The 16665-nt window shown below is 44.9% G+C and overlaps 1 protein-coding gene across 1 annotated transcript in view; it reads right to left on the bottom strand.

The window, feature by feature from the left end:
* Window positions 1-16665, bottom strand: part of LOC147445187 (serine/threonine-protein kinase 12-like) — an 83081-nt gene that overhangs the window by 26672 nt on the left and 39744 nt on the right. The gene's annotated exons all lie outside the window — the stretch shown is intronic.

Here is a 16665-nt window from a genome sequence, read left to right as displayed (position 1 = left end):
ATGTTGATAAACATTTACAACAAACGTGTTAAGACAATGTTGAGTAAAAAGTTTCAAAGGACAGTTATGTAGATATTTGAAAACTGCAAAAAGTATATTCTATCTCCTGTATTACCCAGTTTGCACAGTCTAACCCAATCAATTTGCATTGTTGATCTTGAAGAAGGGTGGTGGTGGTGATTTTTTTATTTTACTTTTTGGGGGTTGGGGGGGGGGGGCATTTATGGTTTGTTGTACCTGAACTTAAAAGTTGAGAGACATACCATGAGTTTGAAGGAAAGCATTGCCAGCTAAAGTCTTCCCTAGCAAAAGGCAAGCTCACAAAAACAGGCGCGAAGACAAAGACATACCACATTGCACGTGAAAACCGTAGCCAACTAAACTGTCCTCAACTTGGGATAAAAAGGAACGATGACTTCTCATGATTGTACCTGACAGGAACAAAGTAGAGCCAGCTGAAGCAGAACCAGAGAAACCAAACGCTGGTCAGGTGGGCCCACAAAACGTGGCGTGAATCCCAAAGCTGTGCAGACAATGCTGATGTGGCAACATAAGGACTGCTGACGAGGCAGCAGCGTACGGAAATTGCTAACATGGCAGTCTTTATGCTGTGTTTTCTTTCTGGGGCATCAATTATTTTATATCAAATGACTTTTAAGTGCTTCTGGACATTATTGAAAGTAGCTGGTGAGTGAGTTGCTTTTTGGGGCCAAGTGCCTGTAAGTAGAAGTCCACGGTGCCACGATCATTCTAATTATGTAAGTAAGCTCACACGAACAGTCATAACCGCAACAATTCATCAATATGAAAAGAAATATTGTCACAAACTGCTGATGTGTCAGGTCAATGAAGATCCTAGCCAACCTGCAAATCCCGGCCGAGGGGCCTAAACCCTAGAAGCAGTAGAAGCAGCAGAAGTGCCTACCAACTAACAGCTCCTCGTCAAGAGGGCCAAACATTTGAAGTCTTTTCAACTTATGGGACTCGGCCCCAAAATAAATAAAGCAGTCACCCTCACACACTTGCATAGCTGCTGATGATGTGGCACCGCTGTACGGACATTCCGCATTTTGCGCTGCTGACTGCCATGTGGCACTGTACGGATGCCCACGTTTTGCGCTGCTGGCTGCTGCCGTGGCAGAGTGTATGGAAAATCCCTGAAAATGCGCTGGCTGTTTTGAGACCAGATGCTATTAGTCCAGATGCTTTTGAGTTGATGCTCTTCATGTATAGCTCTTGGGAAGGCCTTGGGCCTTTAAATTCAAAGGGTGGTCTCTCTCTCTGGCATCTTTGCGGGAGCAGGAGCAGGAGCAAAGAAGAGCAGAGTAGAGCCACCTCCTGTGTTCGACTTGAAGCCATATAAAGAAATACCGAAAAGGGCGCCATCGTTTGGGGCGAGTGCTCTCTTGGGGTGGAACTCCACCACTCCGCGCGTCTCTTTCAGTTCAGTTGTTATTGAAAAGCTTAAAGTTTGTTCCATCTATTCTTTTCCATTGGCACGTGGTGTCTACCCATTACAGTGGTATTAGAGCTCCAGCCATGTGCTTTTTTGAAAGCATATTCCTGTCCTACCAAAAACAGACAAAGCACAGTGCCGTTTATGGATTCGGCAGAGTACTTGTAGTTTCTTCTCGATGAGCTTCGCGACATACTTTCGCGGCATCCTCAACAGAATCTCCCGATGCTACAAAGTTTCCAACAATTTTTGAACTAAATGTGGTACCACCTCCTCCGGCATCAAATGTATGAGAGCTTCCAACCGGCAACCTTTCCAACCGTCTATTTCTACTGGGGGAATCTTTAGAAACATGGTGCAGCCATCTGACCCTGATTCAATGCAACCGCCTCTACCACCGCCAATGCCACCAACGGCACGATAGTAAGATCTTTCACATTTTATGGAGTGAAAGATCGGAAGAAAGCCTTGCATTTTCCACAACAATTCGACAACATCTATGCTTTGGGGAATTGTATAGAAGAATCAAAGATTTCTCGGGCAATGGGATTTCTTAAGTATAATGTTATGCACTGGTGGAGTTCAATAGCGACACAACCACATGCTGCAAGGACATGGCAAGCTTTCAAGAGAATTTTTGCATGCAGTTATATGACCTCTGTCACAAAGTGATGACGTGTCTACCCGAGAGCATGCGGGAACCCTTAGCCTTGACTGCTGCTGACAACCCTAACCCTGCAAACCCTAACCCTAAAACCTGCAAACCATAAAATCTGCCAAAAACCCTAACCCTAAAACCTGTCCTAAACCCTAACCCTAACCCTAGGCAGCAGGACCAATTTCCGGATAATGCGCTGGCAGGATGACGTGGTAGCACCCGGATTTTGTGGCGCTGAAAAAGGCCAGCTCCACGCGACGCAATTTTTGCTTTTTGGCTACACAATTCGGAGCTTGAGAGAGAGAGAGCTAATTTGCTTTATTTTTACTCTCTGTGAGAGAGAGAGAGAGAGAGAGAGAGAGAGAGAGAGAGAGAGAATTTTTGCTTTTGTTTTGAAAGCTTTTGGGGCTGTTCTTTTGGGCATCCCTTGTAATCTTTACATAAGCGGTTTAGGACTCATTCTGCAGAGCATCTCGACGCAGAGTTTGAGAGTGAAACCCTAACCGCTCTCTTGTACTTTGACATTGATTAATACATAAAAAAATACAGAAAGGCGCGCCAATCTTTGGGGCCAATATCTCTAGGCACGGAACTCCGCCGGGCCAGTGCAAGTCTATTGTGATCTGTGAATTGTTTTGAAGTGTTTATTTGGTGCTGTTGTGATTGATTCTTGACTTGGGAGTGTCCAAGTCAGTTACAGTGGTATCAGAGCACAGCCGATTTCTCTTTTATGGGAAATCCGATCCCCAATTTTTTTTCCGCGGCACCTATGGCTTTACGCAAGGATCAGTCGACTCCCTCTGCATCTGGAGATGCGGGCAGGGATCACAACGAAGATTCCGGCAGAGAGTATGGCCCACCTTGGCCTACTCAGGCGGAGCGACGAGAGATGGAGCGTCGTCAATTGATCTGTGAAGCAACAAAGATGATGCTCAATTTTGCGAAGGACCCAAAATTTGCAAAATATATGAACGAGACTTCTTTTCAGAAAGTGCACGAGCAGTAGCAGAAAACCACACCACCACCCCCAAAACCCGCTCTCAAGAAACCTTTTGCTCACAAGAAATATTCAGAGAAGGAATTAGAAGAGGTGGTTGATGCACGGATTGCTCAGCTTTTTGACGCGCAAAAGAAAGCTAAAAAGTACGGCAAAAAGCAGAAGAAGGGCACTGACTTCACGGGTTATTTGGGTCGTCAGTCGACATTTGACAAAGTGTTCACTTTGAAGGAGTACCCAGTTCTTCTTCTTCTTCTTCTTTTGACAATTCTTCTAGCTCTCCAGATTCGAGCGAAGAAGACAGAAAAGGCAAAAAGCGAAGCAAGAAACAACGCTTCGGAAAGGGCAAGAAAAAGACAAAGAAGCCTAAATCTCGCCCAGTGATTGACACTTGTACTGAGGACTCCTCTACAGACAGTTCAGACTCCCATGACGGAAACTTTCATGCAAACAAGAAGAATTTTTATAAAGCCAACCAGTATGACTTTCTGGAAGATAAAAGCAAGAAAGTCCGAGAGTTTAAGGAAGGTGGACAGTCGATCAAATTTGACACTTTTTTGGGATACTCAGATGCTTCGAAGGCTTTGTCTTTTATACAGCAGTTTAACATCCCTTTCGCGGGAGTACACTACTCAGAGCACTCCAAGATTTGGAGAGCTGCCTCTTACTTTAAGGGGAATCCTCGAACTTGGTGGTCCACGCTTCTTTTAAACAACACTACTGGCTGCAATTTAAGAAGCTTTTTATTTCTTCTTGGTTGACGCAACAGTATAAACGCGATATACGAGCTGCTTGGAACCATCTTCGGATGACCAAGAAAGATACAATAAATGCTTACTGTGAGAGATTCTGGAGCTCTTTTCTACCCGCCTCTTCATTCAAGAAGATCTCATTCAGAGAACAGATTGAGCGGTTCACCTTGGGTCTACCTACAGAGATCCGAGATCACTCCTTGGAACAAAAGTAAGCTTCTATTCAGGAGTTGATGAGTCATGCGAAGCAGGGCTTTGCCATTCACTCTGGCAGTCTGACCTTGTCACAAAGTGATGACGTGGCTACCGAGAGCAGAAACTGCCAGAAACCCTAATTCCTGCAAGCTCTAATTTCTGCCAGAAACCCTAATCTACAGAAACCCTAATTTTTGGAAACCTAAACCCTAACTGCTGGCTGAAACCCTAATTTCAGGCGGCCATATGCCACGTGGCAGCAGTACGGGATATTTCCAGAAATTGCAACGGGATTCACGACGGAAAAATCAAGCTTTTGAGCGAGGCTTGCTTGGTGCTTTTCTCCACGCATGGGCCAGGGAGAAAAATTGATTGCTTTATTTTACTCTGAGAGAGAGAGAGAGAGAGAGAGAGAGAGAGAGAGAGAGAGAGAGAGAGGGAATTTTTGCTTTTGTTTTTGAAAGCTTTTGGGGCTCTGCTTTTGGACATCCCTTGTAATATACCTAGATGAATCCAAGATAAGCCCAGATTCACCCTTGAAGGAAAGTGCAAGGTATAGACCCATGGTAGTCACCCACAAGACAATATAACCATCAGCTCCATCATGCATAGTATTGACTAAATACCACGACATCCCCACTAACGTCGTCAGTGCCCAATAGTGGGTGTAGAACTACGTACTAACATATGCTTCCCAACACGACACACACCACACGCACACACATGAGCATACATCAACACAAAGTTCAGCGTACTGAGTTTCTGTCATGACTCCGGAGATCAAGGGCAGACTCAGCCATAATGAAGCCTAGCACTAAAAGAAGCATTAAATCGAAAAAATTAGCACAAAAATGAGGTAGTTGATAGGGCATACGCACCACAAAAGATAGAAAGAATTAGCACAATATCAATTGGTCGTAACTCGGACGAAAACTTCACAATGTGAAGTCTGCATGTCCGCTATACGACTAAAAAATATACCTAGATGAATCCACGATAAGCCCAGATTCACCCTTGAAGGAAAGTGCAAGGTATAGACCCATGGTAGTCACCCACAAGTCCCTTGTAATATTTAAATAAGTGGTTTAGGGCTCACTTTGCAAAGCATCCGGACGCAGAGTCAGAGAGTCCCTAACCGCTCTCTTGTACTTTGATATTGATTAATACATTAAAAAATACCGAAAGGGACGCCAGTCTTTGGGGCCAATATCTCTACGCACGGAACTCCGCTGGGCTAGTGCAAATCTATTGTGATCTCTGAATTGTTTTGAAGTGGTTATTTGGTGTTGTCGTGATTGATTCTTGACTTGGGAGTGTCCCAAGTCTGTTACAGTGGTATTAGAGCACGGCAGATTTCTCTTCTACGGGAAATCCGATCACCAATTTTTTTTTCCGCGGTACCTATGGCTTCACGCAAGGATCAGTCGACTCCCTCTGCATCTGGAGATGCGGACAGGGATCACAACGAAGATTTCGTCAGAGAGTATGGCCCACCTCGGCCTACTCAGGCGGAGCGACGAGAGATGGAGCGTCGTCAATTGATCGGCGATGCAACAAAGATGATGCTCAATTTTGCGAAGGACCCAAAATTTGCAAAATATATGAACGAGACTTCATTTCAGGAAGTGCACGAGCAGTGGCAGAAAACCACAACACCACCCCCGAAACCCGCTCTCAAGAAACCTTCTGCTCACAAGAAATATTCAGAGAAGGAATGAGAAGAGGTGGTTGATGCACGGATTGCTCAGGTTCTTGACACGCAAAAGAAAGCTAAAAAGCACGGCAAAAAGCAGAAGAAGGTCACTGACTTCCTGGGTTATTTGGGTGGTCAATCTACATTTGACAAAGTGTTCACTTTGAAGGAGCACCCAGTTCTTCTTCTTCTTCTTCTTTTGACAATTCTTCTAGCTCTTCAGATTCGATCAAAGAATACAGAAAAGGCAAAAAGCGAAGCAAGAAACAACACTTCGGAAAGGGTAAGAAAAAGGCAAAGAAGTCTAAATCTCGCCCAGTGCTGAGAGTTATACTGAGGACTCGTCTACAGACAGTTCAGACTCCGATGACAAAAACTTTTATGCGAACAAGAAGAATTTTTATAAAGCCAACTAGTATGACTTTCTGGAAGATAAAAGCAAGAAAGTCCGAGAGAATAAGGAAGGTGGACACTCGATCAAATTTGATACTTTTTCAGGATACTCAGATGCTTCGAAGGCTGTCTTTTATACAGCAGTTTGACATCGCTGTACGGGAGGACGCTACTCAAAGCACTCTAAGATTCGGAGAGCTGCCTCTTACTTTAAGAGGAATGCTCGAACTTGGTGGTCGACGCTTCTTTTAAACAAGACTGCGCCAGTTAAATGGCTGAAATTTAAGAAGCTTTTTATTTCTTCTTGGTTGACGCAAGAGTATGAACGCGATACGAGCTGCTTGGAACCATCTTCGGATGACCAAGAAAGATACAATAAATGCTTACTGTGAGAGAATCTGGAGCTCTTTTCTACCCGCCTCTTCATTCAAGAAGATCTCGTTCAGAGAACAGATTGAGCGGTTCACCTTGGGTCTACCTACAGAGATCCAAGATCACTACTTGGAGAAGAAATCAGCTTCTATTCAGGAGTTGATGAGTCATGCGAAGCGGGGCTTTTCCATTCACTCTGGCAGTCTGACCTACCCCACAGATGAGGCCATGACACAACGAGCCGAACAGACTTCTGGGAATGAAAGTAGAAAGAAAAAGAGAAACCCAGAGAAAAAGGATGCACGACCCAGGCTTCATCAAGGAGGGGAAGTGCTTTGGTTGCGGGGAACATGGACATATCTCCGCGAAGTGCCCTAAAAAGGCACAGAAAGAACAGAATGATAAGGACGATGATAGGCCTGAGAGTTCGAGCAGCTGAGGAACGTGGCAGAAAAGGCAAGATGAAAACAAGACTAGTTATAGATTGTGTGGGTACCGATCCCAACACCATGGATGAGAGTAAAGAACTTTGCGAAGCTTGGGGCAAAGTGAAAGATCAAGAGGCTCTCATCTTCTTTGATGGAGGAACCAAGGCCAACTTCATTTCACAGGAATTGGCGGCGCAGCTCGAGATCACTCCCGATCGGATGGGACCACTTGCGGAGGCAGTTCTAGCGGCACCCGGTAGGGACGTAGCCATTACGACTGTAATTGGCAAACTTTGGTTGCATTGTCAGGGGTATTTCGGGCACAAGGACTTCTTCATAATGCCTTTGGAGGGTTGTGATGTTCTCTTAGGGATTCCCTGATACCACAAGAACAACGCCGTGATCGATTGTCGGGCGAGGAAAGCAACTTTGACAACAGAGAAGGGCAGAACAAATGTACTTGATATTAAACTGAAGGACGAGTCTATCCCCATTGTATCGGCTTTGGCCATTTCTAAATTAATGAAATCCAGTCTGTTTGTTTACTCAATCTCTATGAAAGAATTGAGCGATAAGGATAGGACAAATATGTCTAAACTTGATAAAAAAACGCCAAGATTTTCTCCACTCTTACGCCGATTGCTTATCAAAAGGCCTACCAGGCGAGTTACCACCTGCTCGTCCTGAAGATCATACCATTGACCTAATACCTGGAAGCACACCACCGTACCGGCCACCTTACCGTGTGAGCCGAGCACAGAATGAAGAGATTATGAACCAAGTGAGAGACCTCTTGGAAAAGGGTCTTGTCCAGCCTAGTACTTCACCATATTGCTCTCCAGTGTTGTTGGTTTTGAAGAAAGACGGATCTTGGAGAATGTGCATCGATTATAGAGCTCTCAACAAAATCACCATCAACCCGATTCCTAGGATCGATGATATACTCGACAGGTTACAGGGATCCTCGTGCTTTAGCAGGATTGACTTGAAAAGTGGATATCATCAGATCCGAATCGCGTCGAGAGATGTCCACAAGACAGCCTTTCGGACTACTTTTGGGTTATTTAAGTTTTCGGTGATGCCTTTTGGCTTAACCACTGCTCCTGCGACATTTAACTGGATGATGGACAGCATTTTTCGAGAGTACAGGCTATTTGTTGGCACTTTCTTTGACGACATCATTGTTTTCTCCAAGAATGAGGCAGAACACAGAGATCATCTGCTTCACGTCTTTCAGGCATTACGAGATCACAAGTTAGTGATTAATGCAAAGAAAAGTGAATTTTTCCTACCAGAGATACACTTTTTGGGACACATTGTCCCAGCAACAATAGGAGTGCAAATGGATCCGGCCAAGATAGAGACTATACCTGATTGGCCCGATTTGAAGAATGTCCATGAAGTTAGAAGCTTCTTCGGATTGTGTTCGTACTACAGGCGGTTCATTCGAAAGTTTGTAGAGGTTGCTTCCGCTTTGCATATTGAAACCGGCCCGTAGGGCGGTAGGCGTTGGCTTTCACCCGAAATTCTTTACTTTATACACACACACAGAGCACTTTGCAAAGAGAACCTGTAATGGGAATTAACACTTCAACTCACACACGGCTCGGAAGCTAGAATGCTCCGAGCAGACGCCGACAACCTGTAGGCCCCAAAATTGGCGCCCCTTTCGGTATTTCTTTATTCTTTAGGAGGGTAAATTACAAGGTAAGGTCCTGGGAATCCTTCACGTGTATCCACCTAGATACCATTTGATTTGGCCAAATTTCGGCAGCATAACAGCTCCAAAACTTGCGCGAAACCAATTCCCCTGCTGGAACTCGCTTGCACTGGCGTATACCCTCTGATTCCTGTCCAAAAACAGTAAATTCAGCACGCTGTATTTACTGGTTTTTGCCCTGTTTTCAGCCCCAAACAGTCCCCTAACTGTCCTTTGCCAGTGGGGCACGATTCCCAATGATCCTGGCGTCCGTATGGCTGAAAAACAGTGAATTTACAGCGCATACACAGCGCTGATTTTGCACCTGTACGGTGAGGTTATGACCCTCACCAGTGCCTGCTTTGGAGCAGCAATTAGCTACCCCTGTTCCTGCTCAAGGAGGCTCTTGCCTCAGCACAAAAGCATGAACCCACACAACTGTACATCAGTCAAATGAGTAGCCCTCTTGTGGGGCATCACATAACTGCACGTAGGGGAGAAAGAGAGCAGTATGTAGCGTGCGGGGCATCACTCCCGTCACCATACTGTACATAGAGGGCAAGGTAAGCATTCCATAGCTTCTGTACCTGTTGCAATCCGCCTGTGGCTGAAAATGGCGCCCCCTTTGTTGATATGCAGCTCGTTTTTGCCTCCCAGAGTGGCACAATCGCTCACAAGCTGACACGTCGCCCAGTTTCCGAGTTTGGGCTTTCCCTGCTAAAAATATCTCAACTGGTGCGTCAGTTGACTTCGCGGCAGAGTTGTAAAGTGTTCCCCTAGTCATACGGAAGGTAATGACGCGAACACATTTCGTGGCCCAAAATAGCAGTTCCCTAAATTTTAGGAGATGCTTCCGTTGGGCTCCCACTGGTCTTCTAACCATCTATCCTCATTGGGACCGCATCCAAAAATGCAATGTGGCCCAACTGTCGGATACTTTTGGTTGGTAGTCCCACCTTGACTTTACGCCTTAATTGAGTTCACTTCCTAGTATCCACCAACTTGCTAAGTGCGACGGGGGGGACCTGTATGATCTTGCTCTAAGCCTAGACATCCTCTTACTGTACGAATTCCAGTGCCGACCAACTTCCCGTCTGCGGGTGAAACTACCGTTCACATTGGCCATACAATGTCCGACCATTTGCAACTTCAAAAAGAGGGTCTCAAAAATAAAACAAAAATCATTGGAAGAAACCAACAACTAAGGTTAGCAATTGCCACGTCCTCGTGACACATATCTTGACACAGAAAGGAGTCCCTTTCTCGTGGGACCCACAGAGGTGACTGCCTATTAGGCATTGAAAGAGAAATTGACTACAGGACCAGTTTTGACTTTGCCGGACTTGCAGAAATCATTTGAAGTATATTGTGATGCTTGTGGTCGTAGTCTGGGTGCGGTCTTAATGCAAGAAGGCCATGTCATTGCTTACGAGAATCGATTGTTCTCAAGGCCGGAGATGAGAGCACAGATTTATAAGAAAGAGCTTTTGGGGGTTATCCATGCTTTTACCTAGTGGCGGAATTACCTACTCGGAGCGGATTTTACGGTCTTTACAGACCATCAGAGTTTGCGCTACTTCTTGTCACAGAAGCAACTTCCGGAAAAGCAGATGCGGTGGGCGAACATCTTGTCACAGTTTCACTTCTTGATTGTCCACCTGCAGGGACAGAAGAATGCGGTGGCAGATGCTTTGTCTCGAAAACCGTTGGTTCTGGCTATTTCCGCGATACATCATAGGAGCTGCAAGGATATGGTCGACCAGTGTGCCACAGATAAAGATTTTGCATATATTTTCACACGGATACGGGATGGGGAGACAGTAGCAGGATACTCCATTCGGGAAGGCTACTTGATGAGAAAAACCATGTTGTGCGTTACACAGCCGTTCAGGGAAAAGGTTATGACTGAATGCCACTGTCCACCTTTTAGGGGTCATCGCGGCATTGCTACCACCATGAAAGGGATAGAGAGATACTTCTTTTGGCCGAGACTCAAAAAGGATGTGGAAGAGTTTGTGCACAGTTGCTTAGTATGCCAGAAGGTCAAGTTTGACAGGCATAAGGCACACGAATTGTTACAGCCTTTACCCATACCCACCTGCCCCTGGGAAAGTATTGCAATGGATTTCATTTTTGATCTCCCGAGAACACGGAGTGGTCACAATGGTATCTGGCCTATTATTGACAGATTTAGCAAACAGGCTCATTTCATTCCAGTGAAGAAAACAATCAAGCCGGATCACTTAGCAAGACTGTTTGTGGCCCAGATCTTCAAATTACATGGCATGCTTGAGACGATTGTCTCCGACAGAGACCCCAGATTTACAAGTTTGTTTTGGAAGGCAATTTAGGAGAACATTGGCACGCGGTTGCAATTCTCGTCATCGTTCCACCCGGAGACTGATGGCAATCCGAGATTGCAAATTCAGTGGTTCTCGATTTATTGAAGTCTTATATCTCAGATCAGAAGACTCAATGGGACAAGTACTTACCTTTGGTGGAATTTGCGTACAATAACACGATACACTCTTCGATGGGGAAGGCGCCATTTGAGATTGTTGAAGGTGCTGCAAAGGTTCCACCCTTCCTAAGCACGAAAGATAAGATCTTTAAAGCGGATGAATATACACGAGACTTGGATACGGCTTTTGCCAAGGTTCGCGAGACTTTGCAGAAGTCTGAAGAACGACAGAAAAAGGCAGCAGATCGCCATCGTCGCGACTTGAAATTGAAGAGGGATGTTTGGGTGCTCTTACGTTTTGAGAAGGCACGCCTGAGAAAGAAAAAGGGAAAGGAGAGGCTTTTTCCAAAGCTTAGTATGCGATACTAGGGACCTTTCCAAATCACTGACAAGATAAATCATGTGTCCTTCCGAATGAAACTGCCAGATACTTGGAGGATTCACAATGCACTTCATGTGAGTCTCTTGAAACCTTTTAAGGGTGATGTGTCTGATGATGAGGAGCCTGATGAGCAACCCGAAGTGGAAGACAATGAGGAGATGCTTGTTCCTGAACAGATTTTCGCACATAAAGATACGAAGAATAAAGGTAAAGTCCGAAGGCGGTTCTTGGTTAAGTCCAAGAACTATCCTGCATTGGATGCGAAGTGGATGGAGGAGGAGAACCTAGCACATACTCCTCAGATTGTGAAACTTTACCTCGATGCTTTTCGTTTAGCATAGTCTACTCCAAACGGAACCCAGAATTCAGCTTGGCCGGAGATCTAGTGCAATGGGATGCACAAGAGAGGAGTCACTCCGCTCCTTTGTCAACAGATGCCTTGATTAGATACTAGAGTCACTGATGTCTCTTTGAGCTTCAGGGATACTGAAAGCTGACAGTATTCTGTTGTATGACTTTGATTATGATACTGATTTGTTCTTGACTTCTCTCAAGTGCAGGAACTGATAGACGAAATGACTGCAGCATTTTGGTCTGATTGATCTCGAATAGACATGGTTGCAAAAGGGGTTAGTCAATCGGACATCGATGAGGTCCCAATTGGAACTAGATGCGATTGCTAGCTACATTGCCGACAAATCATGGTCTAAGATCCGAATGAATGTTGAATGTCATGTGATGTCCTGTGATGTCTAGTGATGTCCTGTGATGTCGTGTGATGTGACTGTCGATTTGGTACATGTGCTAGATGTGTGTTCCTAGTACGTAGGTACTAACAGTCAGTGTCTGCTAAGACGGTTTATGGTTTCTGTCGGTTTTGCAGGCGTAATCGAGGGGGATTACAATGCTTTCAAGAGGGGGGTATGTCACAAAGTGATGACGTGGCTACTGAGAGCAGAAACTGCCGAAAACCCTAATTCTTGCAAACCCTAATTTCTGACAAAAACCCTAATCTCCAAAAACCCTAATTTTTGAAAACACTAACCCTAACTGTTGGATGAAACCCTAAAGTGACTAAAACCCTAATTTCATGCAGCCAAATGCCACGTGGCAGTAGTACGGATATTTCCGGAAATTGCAGCGAGATTCACGACGGAAAATTCCAGCTTTTGAGCGACGCTTGCTTGGTGCTTTTCTCCACGCACGGGCCAAGAGAGAGAAAAAAATTGATTGCTTTATTTTACTCTCTAAGAGAGAGAGAGGATGGGAATTTTTGCTTTTGTTTTTGAAAGCTTTTGGAGCTCTGCTTTTGGGCATCCCTTGTAATCTTTAAATACGTGGTTTAGGGCTCACTCTGCAGAGCATCTGGACGCAGAGTCTGAGAGTGAAACCCTAATCGCTCTCTTGTACTTTGACATTGATTAGTACATAAAGAAATACCGAAAGGGGCGCCAATCTTTGGGGCCAATATCTCTAGGCACAGAACTCCGCAGGGCCAATGCAAATCTATTGTGATCTGTGAATTGTTTTGGAGTGGTTATTTAGTACTATCGTGATTGATTCTTAACTTGGAGTGTCCAAGTCTGTCACAGACCTACCCCACAGATGAGGCCATGACACAACGAGCCGAACAGACTTCTGGGAATGAAAGTAGAAAGAGAAAGAGCAACCGAGAGAAAAATGATGCACGACCAAAGCTTACTCCTCAGGAGCGAGCTCGCTTCATCAAGGAGGGTATGCTTTGGATGCGGGGAACATGGACATATCTCCGCGAAGTGCCCTAAAAAGGCACAGAAAGCACAGAATGATAAGGACGACGACGGGCCTAAGAGTTCGAGAGCAGCTGAGGAACGTGAACGAAAAGGCAAGATGAAAACAGGACTGGTTCCAGATTGTGTGGGTACCGATCCCAACACCATGGACGAGAGTACAGAACTTTGCCGAGCTTGGGGCAAAGTGAAAGATCAAGAGGCCCTGATCTTCTTTGATGGAGGAGCCAAGGCCAACTTCATTTCACCGGAATTGGCGGTGCGGCTCGAGATCCACTCCTGATCAAAAGGGACCACTTGCGGAGGTAGTTCTAGCGGCACCCGGCAGGGACGTATCCATTACACCTGTCATTGGCAAACTTCGATTGCATTGTCGGGGGTATTTCGGGCATGAGGACTTCTTCATAATGCCTTTGGAGGGTTGTGATGTTCACTTAGGGATTCCCTGGTACCACAAGAACCAACGCCATGGTCGATTATCGGGCGAGGAAAGCGACTTTGACTACAGAGAAGGACAGAACCATTGTTATTGATATTAAACTGAAGGGCGAGTCTGTCCCTATTGTATCGGCTTCGGCCATTTCAAAATTAATGAAATCGAGTCTGTTTGTTTACTCGATCTTTATGAAAGAATTGAGCAATAAGGATAGGACAAATATGTCTAAACTTGATAAAGAACGCCAAGATTTTCTCCACTCTCATGCCGATTGCTTCTCAGAAGGCCTACCAGGCGAGTTACCACCTGCTCGTCCTGAAGATCATACCATTGATCTGATACCTGGAAGCACACCACCGAACCGGCCACCTTATCGTGTGAGCCGAGCACAGAATGAAGAGATTATGAACCAAGTGAAAGACCTCTTGGAAAAGGGTCTTGTCCAGCCTAGTACTTCACCGTATTGCTCTCTGGTGTTGTTGGTTTTGAAGAAAGACAGATCTTGGAGAATGTGCATCGATTATAGAGCTCTCAACAAAATCACCATCAAGAAGAGATTTCCGATTCCTAGGATCGATGATATACTCGACAGGTTACAGGGATCCTCGTGCTTTAGCAAGATTGACCTGAAGAGTGGATATCATCATATCCGAATCGCGTCGGGAGACGTCTACAAGACAGCCTTTCGGACTACTTTTGGGTTATTTGAGTTTTTGGTGATGCCTTCTGGCTTAACCAATGCTCCTGCGACATTTAATCGGATGATGGATAGGATTTTTCGAGAGTACAGGCTATTTGTTGGCACTTTCTTTGACGACATCATTGTTTTCTCCAAGAATGAGGCAGAACACAGAGATCATCTTCTTCAGGTCTTTCAAGCATTACGAGATCACAAGTTAGTGATTAACGCAAAGAAAAGTGAATTTTTCCTACCAGAGATACACTTTTTAAGACACATTGTCTCAGCAAGAGTGCAAATGGATCCGGCCAAGATAGAGACTATACGTGATTAGCCCGATTTGAAGAATGTCCATGAACTTAGAAGCTTCTTGGGATTGTGTTCGTACTATATGGGTTCATTCGAAAGTTTGCAGAGGTTGCTTCCGCTTTGCATATCTTGACACAGAAAGGAGTCCCTTTCTCGTGGGGACCCACAGAGGTGACTTACGTTTCAGACATTAAAAGAGAAATTGACTACGGGACCAGTTTTGACTTTGCCAGACTTGCAGAAGTCATTTGAAGTATATTGTGACGCTTGTGGTCCTACTCTGGGTGCTGTCTTAATGCAAGAAGGCCATGTCATTGCTTACGAGAGCCGATTGTTCTCTAGGCCGGAGATGACAGCACAGATTTATGAGAAAGAGCTTTTGGCGGTTATCCATGCTCTTACTCAGTGGCGGCATTACCTACTCAAAGCAGATTTTACTGTCTTTACAAACCATCAAAGTTTGCGCTAATTCTTGTCACAGAAGCAGGTTTCAAAAAAGCACATGTGGTGGGAGAACATCTTGCCACAGTCACTTCCAAATTGTCCATGTGCAAGGACAGAAGAATGTGGTGGCAGATGCTTTGTTTCGGAAGCCGTTGGTTCTGGCTATTTCCGCGATACATCATAGGAGCTTCGAGGATATGGTCGAGCAGTATGCCACAGATACAGATTTTGCAGATATTTTCACAGGGATACGGGATGGGGAGACAGTAGCAAGATACTCCGAGACATAAGGCACAGGGATTATTACAACCTTTACCTATACCCACCTGCTCCTGGGAAAGTATTGCAATGGATTTCATTTTTTATCTCCCGAGAACACAGAGTGGTCAAGATGGTATCTGGACTGTTATTGACAGATTTAGCAAACAGGCTCATTTCATTCCAGTAAAGAAAACAGTCAAGCCGGATCACTTAGCGAGATTGTTTGTGGCCCAGAAAAGCCTACTCCAAATAGATTTAGAGTGGTCACGATGGTATCTGGATTGTTATTGACAGATTTAGCAAACAGGCTCATTTCATTCTAGTAAAGAAAACACTCAAGCCGGATCACTTAGCGAGATTGTTTGTGGCCCAGAATAGCCTACTCCAAATTGTTTTTGGTTGAGCATAGACTACTCCAAATGGAACCCAGATATATTCATTCCAGTAAAGAAAACAGTCAAGCCGGATCACTTAGCGAGATTGTTTGTGGCCCAGAATAGCCTACTACAAATTGTTTTTGGTTGAGCATAGCCTACTCCAAATGGAACCCAAAATTCAGCTTGGCTCGAGATTTGGTGCAGTGGGATACACAAGAGGGGAGTCACTCCGCTCCTTTGTCAACAAATGCCTTGATTTAGATACTAGAGTCACTGATGTCTCTTTGAGCTTCAGGGATACTGAAAGCTGACAGTATTCTGCGGTATGACTTTATGAAATGGAATTCCTTATTATGATACTGATTTGTTCTTGACTTCTTTTAAGTGCAAGAACTGATAGACGAAATGATTGCAACATTTTGATCTGATTAATCTCGAATAGACATGGTTGCAATAGGGGTTAGTCAATCGGACATCCATGAGGTCCCGATTGGATCTAGATGCGATTGCTAGCTACATTGCCGATAAATCATGGTCTAAGATCCGAATGAATGTTGAATGTCATGTGATGTCCTGTGATGTCGTGTGACGTGACTGTCGATTTAGTACATGTGCTAGATGTGTGTTCCTAGTACCTAGGTACTAACAGTCAGTGTCTACTAAGACGGTTTATGACCTCTGTCTATTTTGCAGGCGTAATTGAGGGCGATTACAATGCTTTCAAGAGGGGGGTATGTCACAAAGTGATGACGTGTCTGCCCGAGAGCATGCGGGAAACCCTAGCCTTGACAGCTGCTGAAAACCCTAATCCTGCAAACCCTGACCCTAAAACCTGCAAACCATAAATTCTACCAAAAACCCTAACCCTAAAACCTGTCCTAAACCCTAACCCTAACCCTAGGCA

Source organism: Adiantum capillus-veneris, chromosome 13, assembly GCF_014529385.1.
Source record: "Adiantum capillus-veneris isolate H3 chromosome 13, ASM1452938v2, whole genome shotgun sequence".
NCBI classification, from domain to species: domain Eukaryota; kingdom Viridiplantae; phylum Streptophyta; class Polypodiopsida; order Polypodiales; family Pteridaceae; genus Adiantum; species Adiantum capillus-veneris.
This window is presented reverse-complemented; position numbering and strand designations above follow the sequence as displayed.